General features: G+C 43.4%; 1 long non-coding RNA gene across 1 annotated transcript in view; it reads right to left on the bottom strand.

Moving 5' to 3' along the window:
* Window positions 1–7,127: 7,127 nt before the first annotated feature.
* Window positions 7,128–13,670, bottom strand: part of LOC140727277 (uncharacterized) — a 40,805-nt gene continuing 34,262 nt past the window's right edge. The window contains exon 3 of the long non-coding RNA XR_012098816.1: window positions 7,128–7,369. This is a non-coding gene — a long non-coding RNA (uncharacterized lncRNA). The remainder of the gene's footprint in view (window positions 7,370–13,670) is intronic.

Raw genomic sequence — 13,670 nt, 5'->3', positions numbered from 1 at the left:
TGTCTCATACTCTATGCATTGAGATATAATACTCTGAGTGCTGTATTTGCTACACTTTTTGATTCTGCATCCATAATGCACTGATACTCACCCTGCTGGCTGCAGTTTTGTCCTATCATCTGCCGGCCCTTCCTGACACTCTGACTGCACACTATCTTTGCTTTTTACCATCCGTCCTATCAATAGTCCCTTCACTCTGGCTTGCAGCCCCCTGCCAAATTGGATTAAAGCCTCCCCGACAGCTCTAACAAACCTGCCTGCGAGAATATTGGTCCCCCTTGGGTTCAGGTGCAACTTGTCCCTTATGTACGGGTCATACCTCTCCCAGAAGAGATCCCAGTGATCCAAAAACATGAAGCCCTGCCCCCGTACCATCTTCTCAGCCACATATTTACCTGCCAGATCATTCTGTTTCTACCCTCACTGGTATGTGCACAGGTAGCAATCCAGAAATTACTACTCTGGAGATCCTGCTTCTTAGCTTTCTACCTAGCTCTCTAAATTCTTTCTTCAGGACCTCATTGCCTTTCCTTCCTATGTCATTGGTATCAATATATACCAAGATATCTGGCTGTTGCCCCTATCCCTCGGAATTGCATTCAAGGGCGTGATTGATGTAAAATGTATCACCCCATTAAGGCACTGCCACTTGTCCATATTAAATGGCCTCCACACCAAGCTTCATTCGATTGCCATAACTTGGGGAGCTTCTCTCTTCATGTGCAGGACTTGAACTAAAAAATTTAGATCAAAACCTGACTGGTTTCAGGATCTCCCATCTAAATGACATCCAAGGAAACTCACCCCTGCTGTGTCTTTCCAAACACTTAGATATCAGAAAAGTCATACCAATGGTGTTATCAGTAATGTGACTATTTCAGTCGGTTACTTGGGAACCTCTGCTCAAAAGGGTTTTCTTTCTGAATTGCGTGGAATTCAAATCCTGGAGACTGGAAGGCGGAGGCCTGTCCTGGAATTGGTGGACAGTCCACGTGTGTGGCTAGATGACAGGGAGGAAAGGGGCTTGTTTTGCTGTTGTTGTGTTATTGCTTTGTTGTGACCTGATTTGTTGTGTTCCGTGTTGTTCTGTCGAGCACTGTGGGCATGCAGTGTCGGTGCCAGAATGTGTGGTGACACTTGCAGACAGCCCCAGCACGTCCCTAGATTGTGTTGGCTGCTAACACAAACATTGCACTTCACTGTATGTTTTCATCATCGGAGTCCTGATGAAGAATCTCAGCCCGAAACGTTGACTGTTTAGTCTTTTCCATAGATACTGCCTGGCCTACAGAGTTCCTCCTGCATTTTGTGCATGTTGCTTGGATTTCCAACATCTGCGGATGTTCTCTTGTTTGTCACTGTATGTTTTGGTGTACATGAAATAAATAAATCTCAACCTGATTTTGCAATTTCCATAACTATAGTAATTATGGCAAGTGGATCTGCCACCATTGCAATTAACAAGAGGGCAGAAAGAGAAATGTAGGTTTGTGATCTCTGCTGTAAAGAGGTGTTTGGAGAACTAATCAGTGCATTCATCACATAAAACAGTTACACGAGGGCTGTGTTTTAAACACTCCTCTTAAGGATCTTTGATGTATTCAATGAGTCCTTTGGGGGATTTCATTTCCTTAACACATTTATGTTAAATTCATGTCTCCACTCTTCTAAAATAAAGATGTTAATGATTGTGTTAAAATAGCGTAGACAGGAAGTTAATGTGAACACATTATCAGTGTGTTAAAATTAGAACACAGAGGAAATTAAACCCATTGCTTTACAAGCATTCAGTAGTTACAAGTCAAAAATTTGGCAAGCAGGAAGGGAAACTTTCCAGTCGCATGCCCAGGCTGCGGGATGGATGGGCTGCTGTGAGCTATGCACTTGCAATATATTAGGAACAGCTGATCCCCCTTGTTCTTCCTGGCATCAACGAACACATTCAATGCAAACTCCTGGTTTTTTTACGTCGAGCTTCTCGCTGGCTGCGGGCAGGAAATCCAGCACAGCTGTGTGATTCTTAAACGGTGAAGCTCAGATTCCTCACTGCACAGAATTAGAATGTGAACAATCACGCTGCTGCCCACCAAGATTCAGATGTGATTTGCACCTCCAGGAAGGCGCTGAAAGGAGTGTGTCGGGGGAGAGTACCCCGTACCGCAACGGGAAGAGATGCCACAAGGTTTCAATTAAACTGCGGAACAAGCCCGAGGGGCTGAATGGTCTGTTCCTGTGTTCCTACACTGTGGCAGGCTACACTTCCTCACCACAATTTTTGTCTATTCTTTGTGTAAAGTTGAGACTATATAATCAAGCTGCCCATTGAGTGTCTGTTCCCTGATGCACGGTATGGTACAGGGCTGGATTTGCTGAATGTGCTTTTCCTACTTCCTGTATCTCAGCACTGATATCCAGCTCACAGGGGAAAGCTGTGGGGTGCATTAGTTCTCACTGGGATGGGGATCACAAAACTTTAAGCCAGTAGTGTTTTTGAAGAGGCAAATCTGGAAACCGTGGGGCCCAAAGGAACGGGAGAGGGTGAAGATGAAGATCTCCTTTAAGTTGAGGACTACTATCACTCATTTCCCTTCGTCTTGAATACACTCTCTGTTTCACCTGTTCACTTCCTCCCCTTTTCTCTCTCAGCACACTGACATGCTATCATGGGCTGAGCTGGGAACAGGCATTGTGAATTTTCCTCGGGGATCGTTAAATCAATTTACATTTGTGAGTGTGTGCGCGTACTGCACTCACTGCATTATGCCACTATATTGTTCACAGTGAGGTGCCACAAACAGCAGCAAGTAACTGACCCATACTGTAGATTAACCTGTTTCATTGATAGTGGCTGAGAGATAATTCTTTAGCTGGACGTTAAGAAATCTCACCTGCCTTTTTGAGCAGTATCACAATAATTTTTACTATTACCATGAGTACAGTCAATTTAGCCCAGCGAAATTTTTCTGCTCTTCAGTTGGATCAAGGTTGATTTCTATGGACAGTACCTTTTTTTGGAAGTATTGCTTCCTCAGGATTTGGAGAGCCAAGCAAATAACTTATGAATACAATGTGTTTAATTGCATAACAGTGCGGATGCTTTGCAACAGTTCAACTAAGCTAAAAACTTTTGTTGATGAATTTTGTTTGTACTAGGGTCTGAGGCTTCTTGCTTAAGTGTCCAACAATAATCAGCCAGCATTGGCGGATTCTGGTTGCCCGGATACCATTTCTCTATGACCACAATGTCCTGGTGAGACCTTTCACCATGCTCGTCATTGACAGCACAAGATTTGCAGGGAAGAAGTCTAAGCAGGAATGCAGAAAATGAATCTTTACTGACATGTTGCACATCATGGTTTTGTATGCTTGAAGCAGGTTGTCAACCATCTGTAAGTAGTTTGGTGCTCTGTAGTTGCCAAGAAAATGTTCAACAACATCCTTCAATGCCTTCCATGTGATTTTCTCCGGTCGCACTAGAAGTTCTTTGACTTGCCTGTCATTGATGACCTGTTTGATTTGTGGACCAACAAAAATGCCTTCCTTAATCTTGGCTTCAGCTACTCAGGAAACATCTGTCTCAAATATCAAAATCCCTCACGGAAATTTTTGTGCCTGCTGACAGCAGATTCCATCCTTGCAATCTTGAACCCAGTGACTCTGCTTTTGCCTTTGCCAAACCCAGGTCTCTGCCAGGTCAGTTAACCCAGATTGAGTTATCAGATGAGGCTCACTTGACGTAAAGGTTTCAAAATCTGTATCAGTTTCGGTGTCGTTTTCCATTCCTGGTTCAGGCATCACGGCATCTTTGTCTGCCTCCTCTTGACTGCAAGTCTCCGGTGGCTTTGGTACTGGAAGACTATCGTAGTGCGGCACATGTCTCATGGCTGAAGGGAGATTGGGGTGTTCAAAGGATTTCTTGTTTTTAGCAGAGAAACTAGACACATTGGTCAGACAGAAGTAGCAGTCTGTCACATGATCCTTCTGCTCTTGCCATATCATCTGGACGGCAAACAGCATTGACTTCCGAGCACCTCTGAGCCATGTTCTAAGATCGGCAGCACATGTTGCGCAACAAATGTGAGGAGCCCAGGCTTCATCTTGGTCGCCAATTTTACACCCAAAGTAGAGCTCATAGGCTTTCTTAACAAGAGGAGTCACGCTCCATCTTTGAGATTTACGCATATCCTCACCACAAATGTAACATTGTGGCTGTTGCTTCATTGGCGAGACATTTAGCTATCACAAATACACCTGAAAATACAATTACATTATTATAATGAATACCCACAATATGCTATGTGCATAGAGCATGCGTGTCATCATGATCACAAACAGATATGCATGTAAACACGATGCATAGAATGGTATGTGTGTGTGATGCTTTTATAGACTTTCTAAAACCTGTCCTGCCGTGCAGCATCTGCCCTGCCTGAACATGCCCTTTATTATGTCTGGACAAGATAAAAATGTTTCAGCTACATCGTGGACAACGTTTTGATGGACTTGAATTATGAATTGAAATAACAAATGTAGGCAATTTTAAAAAGATGCTGCATGATAGGGAACTTTCATGCTGATTTTCATGATCAGCAGCCCAAAATGCACAATATACACCCAAAAGCATTCAGGAAGCAAGATCTTTTTTGTCCAGTATTTTTAATTCAATTGCATTTTCCTGTCTTTGTTGCACACATATAATAATATAAGAAATAGAAGCAGGAGTCAGCTCTCTGTGTCTGCTGTGCTTTTCTTTAATGTCAAAATTGCTCACCTGCATTAACCCTATATCCCTTGACTCCCTGACTATATAAAAATATATTGAGTGATCCTTTACATAACATATATCTGTTACCTAAGCTTGCAATGTTTCAATTGACTTGTTAATATCTGTGTGGCGAAGTTTTCCAGACCCTTAATACTTTAGGGTAAACCTTTAAGATTTTTACCACTTGTTCTGGAATTTACAATCAGTGGAAAGGGGTTCTCTATTAAAACCGTGCATCTTTTTAGATGTGTCTGAATCAAAAGTGCATTGCACAAAACATTGTAACTGCAGTGCACACCTTTGAGTTACAGAAGTCCTTCCATTCTGGATCTAATCAGATTACTCCTCTGAAAGTTCTGAGCCCCAATCAGCACAATTTTCAGCTTCAAGATGGGCAGCAGATAAAAAAGCTTCTTAATCTAGGAGACGGAACTCAGTGTGTCATAGCTGTAATAAGCATAGATTACGTCACTGCCTCATACGAAAGTACCCCAGCAAAGTTTTTTGTGAGAACATTATCCCTCCCTTCAACCCACCAGCAAAGATGCAGGTTGGAGGAGCAACACCTCATATTCCATCTGGGAGGCCTCCAACCTAATGACATGAACATCGATTTCTCCAACTTCTGATAATTTCTTCCCCCTCCCCGTTCTCCATTCCCCATCTTGGCTCCTTCCCTTTTATTCACTGCCCATCACCTCCTCCTTCCCTTTCTCCCATGGTCCACTATCCAGTCCTATCAGATTCCTTTATCACTTTTGTCTATCCTCTCTCAGCTTCTCACTTCATCCCCTCTGCCCCATCCACCCATCTACCCCCTCACCTGGTCTCACCTATCACCTGCCAGCTTGTGTCCTTCCCTACCCTCATCTTACTCTGGTTCCTTCCTCCTCCTTTTCTATTCCCGATGAAGGGTCTCAGCCTGAAACATTGGCCATTTATTCCATTGATGCTGCCTGTCCAGAGCTAACTGTGGGGTTTTCAAATTCACTCTGTGGTTGTAATGGCTTGGAAATTGTAGGAAGTACTGCAATCTACTGATAGCCATGACAGAAGCACCAAGGATCACTAAGTCAGGCACTGGGCAAACTACATACAAATCAAGGTCCAATGACTTACATTGAGAACCACTGACAGTTTGGACTCCACTACATGGCAAAGGTAATTATGTGGGTGACAACTTTCCCTCTACGTTTAAAGGTTCTGAGTTCTCCTCAAGGGATTTGAGCACTGAAGGCAGTGCTAGCACTCCAGGTTCCTACAGCTTTCAATTGAGGTGTAGATACTAGAATCCTTGTATGAATGTAATAACCTCCAACCAGAGATCGTTTTACTTCCCAATATTGCATGGGTAGAGGGCTGGAAGACTGTTGTTGCTTTGTCTTCTGTCTGTTTTGCTGATGTCTGGAGGCTAAAGCCTGAAGTTTGAGGATCAAAAGTAGACAGGTCTGAGGGAGCCACAAGGATCCAGGTCAGAGGTCCGTGCGAGTCCGGAAATCGAAGCCTGAAGGTCAATCCTGTGATTAGCATCTTGGGGTGAATTCTAAAGTTGGAGTCTTGATGCCTGTGAGTCTCAGAATCTGTGGAGGCCCAGGAGCAGCTTGTTCTGGGGTGGAAAGCCTGTCTGGGTGTGCGAGTGGGTGGGAGCTGTAAAAAGGGTCTTGTTTAGCTTTTGTTTTGTTTTGTTGTTGTTGTTGTTTGTGGAATATTGTGGACATACTATGTTGGCACTGGAAGGTGAGTTCCCTTGGGTGTGCTGGTTATTAATACAAATGATGCATTTACTGTATGTTTCAATGTACATGTGTTGAGCCTCAGGACTCACATCACCACATTCAGGAACAATTATTACCCCTCAACCAACAGGCTCATGTACCAAAGGGGGTAAAGCTTCACTCAACTTCACTTGTCCCATCATTGAAATGTTCCCATAATCAATGGACTCACTTTCAAGGACTCCTCATCTCATGTTGATAATATATTTTTGCTTATTTACTTATTATTATTATTTCTTTCTTTCTGTGCTTGCATATTTTCTACACTGGTTGACTTCCAAGTTGGTGTGGTCTTTCATTGATTCTATTATGGGTTTTGTTCTATTATGGATTTCTGAGTATACTGCCTGAAAATAAATCTCAGGGGTGTATATGGTGACATATATGTACTTCGATACAAAATTTACATTTTTTAATCACTAATTTTTATTGCAACACCAGCAAATTACATTCAATACAACCAGTTGCCGATTACGTTTTGACTGTTTAACCCAGCCACCCCCCAACCCTCATCCCTACTCCCTTCTCCACCCCCCCTCCCCCTCAACCCCTCTCCCCTCCACCAACCAACTGAATAGTAGTGCATACACAGACAGAGCATTCCCATTTTAACAGAAGATCTTTTCAGTTAGATATCAAATTTGTCCACATTAAGATTGTGTTTGGTCGTGCATCATTTACTCTCGCTGATGATAATTCCAGGTAAGAAATGTCCAAAAAGCTCCGAAGCCAGTGAGTATTTGAAATATCATGGGGAGGTTTCCAACGCTGGACTGCAATCTTCTTTGCTGCAGTCAGGCCTGCCAGCCAGATTTTGCATGTTTTTTTCCTGTAAGGGAAAGGTGGGAGTCATCATTTAGAAGATGTACAGCAGAGTCCATTGGTAATTGTACCCCCGTTAGTTCTGTAAAAGTACTGATAACCTTCCCCCACAAACCAAAAACCCCTGGATATTCCCATACAACATGTATAAAACAGCTAACGGTTCCGTGTGGGCAAGGTGAGCAATATGGGTCAGGAACCAGTCCCATTTGATGTCTAACTCTCAGTGTTAGATATGCTCTATGACAGAATTTCAAGTGTATATAGCAATGATTTTGGTTTTTTGAAGCACCAGCAGCATTATCCCAAATCACATCCCAGTCTAAGTCTTGTCCCAATTCAGATATGTCCCTATCCCAGGCTTTCATTCCTGATGTGGGCATATATTTATGTGGGTTTAATTTATCATAGATGTATGACACTATCTGTCTTGGAGCACTCTGTATCCAACTTAAAATGGGATGATCCTTTAAATCTGACCCCCAGGGAACCCCGTAGGCTTTACAAGCTGATCTTACTCTAAATTAGAAGAAAAGAGAGTGTTTATCAATATTATATTGAGATACCAGTTCTTGAAAACTAAGGATAGTACTTGCCCCATTAATATCTTGAAGAGCAGTAATACCTTTATTCTCCCAAGTTCTGTTAGTGAATCGTTTCCCCTCAGATAGAAAATGATTATTGTTCCATAATGAGATGACTTGCACCATACGCTTTTAAATTTTAGGAATTTTTCTGCTGCTCTAAACACTTGTGGCATATGGGTTAAAATTGGACCGTAATACAAATCACATTTTTTGGTAGACATTCCTATAAGGAACCTTCAACCTTATTGCTGCTATTAGCTCTTGTTCTATATTTTTCCATGAAGAAACTTTATCCTCCTCCATCCAATAGTTAAGACTTTTTAATACAAATCACCAAGACCAAGGAGATGGTGGTGGACTTTAGGAGATCTAGGCCTCATATGGAGCCAGTGATCATTAATGGATAATGTGTGGAGCAGGTTAAGACCTACAAGTATCTGGGAGTACAGTTAGACGAGAAGCTAGACTGGACTGCCAACACAGATGCCTTGTGCAGGAAGGCACAGAGGCGACTGTACTTCCTAAGAAGGTTGGCGTCATTCAATGTTTGTGGTGAGATGCTGAAGATGTTCTATAGGTCAGTTGTGGAGAGCGCCCTCTTCTTTGTGGTGGCGTGTTGGGGAGGAAGCATTAAGAAGAGGGATGCCTCATGTCTTAATAAGCTGGTAAGGAAGGCGGGCTCTGTCGTGGGCAAAGTACTGGAGAGTTTAACATCGGTAGCTGAGCGAAGGGCGCTGAGTAGGCTACGGTCAATTATGGATAACTCTGAACATCCTCTACATAGCACCATCCAGAGACAGAGAAGCAGTTTCAGCGACAGGTTACTATCGATGCAATGCTCCTCAGACAGGATGAAGAGGTCAATACTCCCCAATGCCATTAGGCTTTACAATTCTACCGCCAGGACTTAAGAACTTTTTAAAAGCTATTATTAATGCTTTTGAGATAGTGATTTAGATGCATATCATATTTTTTTTACTGAGTTAAGTATTGTATGTAATTAGTTTTGCTACAACAAGTGTATGGGACATTGGAAAAAAGTTGGAATTTCCCCATGGGGATGAATAAAGTATCTATCTATCTATCTATCAGTGATACAGTTTAAAATTTGGACATGCCAATCCCCCATCCGACTTTTTGAATTGTAGAGCTGACCACTTTATATTGGGTCATTTACTGTTCTAAACATAGCATCGTAGTAAGAACATAGAACATAGAACATAGAATAGTACAGCACATTACAGGCCCTTCGGCCCACAATGTTGTGCCAACCCTCAAACCCTGCCTCCCATATAACCCCCCACCTTAAATTCCTCCATATACCTGTCTAGTAGTCTCTTAAATTTCACTAGTGTATCTGCCTCTACCACTTACTCAGGCAGTGCATTCCACACACCAACCACTCTCTGAGTGAAAAATCTTCCTCTAATATCCCCCTTGAACTTCCCACCCCTTACCTTAAAGCCATGTCCTCTTGTACTGAGCAGTGGTGCCCTGGGGAAGAGGCGCTGGCTGTCAACTCCGTCTATTCCTCTTAATGTCTTGTACGCCTATATCATGTCTCCTCTATCCTCCTGAATAAGGAGACCAGTTTTTGCTAATATCCTGTTGGAGGCGCAAGTGGGATCATTGAGTTGATAAAATTAATGCGGGGTAAGATGTTCGTTTTAATGACCGATATACGGGCTGGGACTGATGCTGGCAGGTGTCTCCATCTATTAATATCTTCTTCTATTTTTTTCAAAATTAAAGAGTAGTTTGTTTTAGCCACAGATGATAGGGAAGTACTACCTTTAATACCCAAGTAGAGGACCTCATTTGTAACATTAATCTGGGGAGGGAGAGACACCTTACTTTTATCTGTATTAATCAGCATCAGTGCTGATTTTGACAAATTACCTTTGTATCCTGAAAGAAATCCATACTGCTCCAGTGTTTTTAAAACATAGGGGAGAGTTTGTTGAACATTTGCCATATAAACTAATGTGTCGTCCGCGTAAAGTGATATCGAATGTGATGTTGTACCTATAGGGGAGATCTGAGAAGAGTTTCTAATTAAATGTGCAAGTGGTTCAATAGATATAGTAAAAATTAAAGGAGACAGCTGATCCCCTTGTCATGTGCCCCATCCTATGTCAAATAACTCTGAGAAACTCCCTCCCACACATACCCGGGCTGAAGGATTAGCATACAGTGTTTGAATCATATTGATAAATTTATCGCTGAACTTAAATTCTTTTAGAGCTCTCCAAAGGTATGGCCATTCAAGGCAATCAAATGCTTTTTCAGCATCTAGAAATAGCAGGCCACAGGCAGGCGGGATTTTATGTGTTGTACTCAGTATGTGTAAGAGTCAGCGAATATTATCAGATGCGAAACGTCCCCTGATAAAGCCTGTTTGATCTGGGCTAATTATTTTCCCAACTACTGTCTCGAGTCTACTGGCTAAGACTTTGGAACATATCTTGAGGTTGGCATTTATGAAGGAGATTGGATGGTGATTGGCACACTCCAAGGGGTCCTTACTGGGCTTAGGTATAACTGAGATCAGGGCTGTGTTTAGGTCTCTATGGAAAGCACCATTTCCAATAGCGTAATTTAATGTTTTTAACCATATTGGTCCAAGAATATCCCAAAGTGCCAGGTAAAGTTCCACAGGTATGACCATCAATACCTGGCGTACGGCCTCTATTTGTAGCTTTGACTGCTTTGAGTAGCTCATCCAGTGTAATAGGAGAGTCTAGAGTTTTGGTGTCCTCTAATGACAACGTAGGGAGGTCTAGTCCATTAAAAAAATCGGTGAAATCATTCTCAGAAGGAACTGAGCCACTTGTATACAGTTCTTTAAAGTAATTCTTGAATGTCTCATTTATTTCCTCTGTTGAAGATACTACTCCACGTTTAGAACATCTAATATACAAAATTTACTTTGAACTTTAAATAAATCTGAATCTGAATGTCTTCCATCTGTTTCCTAAACTGAACCAGGTTACATGGATTCAGCACCATTGAGCTTGTAGAGCATCACCAAGTTCAGCAACATCTTGATTTTACAAATGGTGCTGATGTTTTCAAATCCATCCATGGCTTTGCCCATCCTCTGTACTCCCTTCATGCCCTGCAGCCCTTTGCAACCTCTATACTCCATAGATCTTGGGCACTTATGCGCCTCTGATTGTAATCGCTTCTCCTTTGATATTCATCATCAGCATCTGGAGCTCAGGAATTTCCTCTCTGAACCCCTACTCCTGTCTTCCTCTATCGCTTTAAGCTTCTGCTTAAACCTTATCATTCTGATCAATCTTTTGATGACCTGCCTAAATAATGCTCTGTGTTTTGTCACCAGTCTTTTTATTTATAATGTTGTGGTTAAGTGCTTTGATATTTAAAAGCGGTTGCTGTTTTCTTTCTCTCAGGTAATCCCTTCAGATTGAGGATAACTTGTTCCCATTCCAGCTTTGTCAGCACTGATGTGGTTAACAAGACAATGTAGGAATCGCAGAATCTTCCACCCAAGGGGCAGAAGGTGGCTGAGAGGTTGGGTGATGGCTAGTATGTGGGATGACGCTTCTGTGTGCTTTCGATGTTGGGTCCAGCATGTATATGCAATTACGAAGTAAGCATGGCAGTACCTCTACTTTTGTAAAGATTTTGTAAAGATTTGGCATGACATCTAAAGCTTTGACAAACTTCTATAGAAGTGTGGTGGAGAGCATATGACCGGCTGCATTACAGCCTGATATGGAAACTCCTTGAATGGAAAATCCAACAAAAAGTAATGGAGACAGTCCAGTCTGTCACACATAAAGCCCTCCCCACCATTGAGCACATTGACACAAAGCATTGTTGCAGGAAAGTAGCATCCATCATTGGGATATCCACCACCCAGGTCACGTTCTCTTCATGGTGTTGCCTTCAGGAAGAAGGTATAAGAGTCTCAGGACTCACACTGACAGTTTCAGGAACAGTTATTACTCCTCATCCATCAGGTTCAAAAGTCCAAAAGTTTAAAATGTTCATCTATTGAAGTATACAACACTGAAATTCTTCTTCTCTGGTTAGCCATGAAACCAAGAAAGAAAAGAAAGGCAGCACGATCATCAAATCCCAAATTCCCCCTTCCAGAACAAAAAATGAACAAAAACCAGAGCAGGCACATCAACCCCAAATCCACCCTCCCCACACAAAAAAATGGAACAGGCCCATCAACCCCCAAATCTCTCCTCCTGCACGAAAAAAATGAACAAAATGGAACAGGAACATCAACTGCCAAATCTCCCTCCCTGCACAAAAAAAAATGAGAAAGATCGGGCAAAATATAAAAAAACTATATGACTGAAGAAAAGTCCATAGTCCAAGTCCATATCCAATATGCAAAAGACTTGGGTAACCTTCTCCAGGCACAGCAGCAGGTTCTCCCCTCTTCCGTAGTAGAGTGATCCCCAGTGATCAAAAGGCAGTCTCCCCTCTCTGGTAGCAGAGCAATCCCACCAGTGATCAAAAGGCAGTCTCCCCTCTCTGGTAGCAGAGTGATCCCCCCAGTGATCAAAAGGCAGTCTCCCCTCTCCATAGCAGAGCGATCCCACCAGTGATCAAAAGGCAGTCTCCCCTCTCTGGCAGCAGAGCGATCCCACCAGTGATCAAAAGGCAGTCTCCCCTCTCCATAGCAGAGCGATCCCACCAGCGATCAAAAGGCAGTCTCCCCTCTCTGGTAGCAGAGCGATCCCACCAGTGATCAAAAGGCAGTCTCCCCTCTCCGGCAGCAGAGCGATCCCACCAGTGATCAAAAGGCAGTCTCCCCTCTCCATAGCAGAGCGATCCCACCAGCGATCAAAAGGCAGTCTCCCCTCTCTGGTAGCAGAGCGATCCCACCAGTGATCAAAAGGCAGTCTCCCCTCTCCATAGCAGAGCGATCCCACCAGCGATCAAAAGGCAGTCTCCCCTCTCTGGTAGCAGAGTGATCCCACCAGCGATCAAAAGGCAGTCTCCCCTCTCTGGTAGCAGAGCGATCCCACCAGTGATCAAAAGGCAGTCTCCCCTCTCCGGCAGCAGAGCGATCCCACCAGTGATCAAAAGGCAGTCTCCCCTCTCCATAGCAGAGCGATCCCACCAGCGATCAAAAGGCAGTCTCCCCTCTCTGGTAGCAGAGCGATCCCACCAGTGATCAAAAGGCAGTCTCCCCTCTCCATAGCAGAGCGATCCCACCAGCGATCAAAAGGCAGTCTCCCCTCTCTGGTAGCAGAGTGATCCCACCAGTGATCAAAAGGCAGTCTCCCCTCTCCGGCAGCAGAGTGATCCCACCAGTGATCAAAAGGCAGTCTCCCCTCTCCGGCAGCAGAGCGATCCCACCAGTGATCAAAAGGCAGTCTTCCCTGTCCGGACACACAGCGATGAAAAGGCAGGCAGCCGGCGCTCACCTTCCGCATTTGCCTCAATGTGTCAATCTCCCTTGTCACTTCAATCGGCACACAGTGTAAGCTTTAATCAGCGAAATGGAGTCAAACATTGGCTCGCACCCCATCCCAAAGCCTCCTACCATGAGGTTCATGCCCGCTGTTACTGCCTTCCAGCATCCGCTCGGAGGCTGCTGAATGCTGGAACACCCAGATGATCTTCAAACAGCAAATTATTGGTTCTTAAACCAAAGAAGGTAACGTCACTTGCCCTATCACTGAAATGTTCCCATAACCTTCTCATTTTCAAGTCACTTTCAAGGACTCT

The sequence above is a fragment of the Hemitrygon akajei genome, chromosome 5 (genome assembly GCF_048418815.1).
Source record: "Hemitrygon akajei chromosome 5, sHemAka1.3, whole genome shotgun sequence".
Lineage (NCBI taxonomy): Eukaryota > Metazoa > Chordata > Chondrichthyes > Myliobatiformes > Dasyatidae > Hemitrygon > Hemitrygon akajei.
Note: the sequence above shows the minus strand (reverse complement) of the source record. Positions and strands in the feature narration are given on the sequence as shown.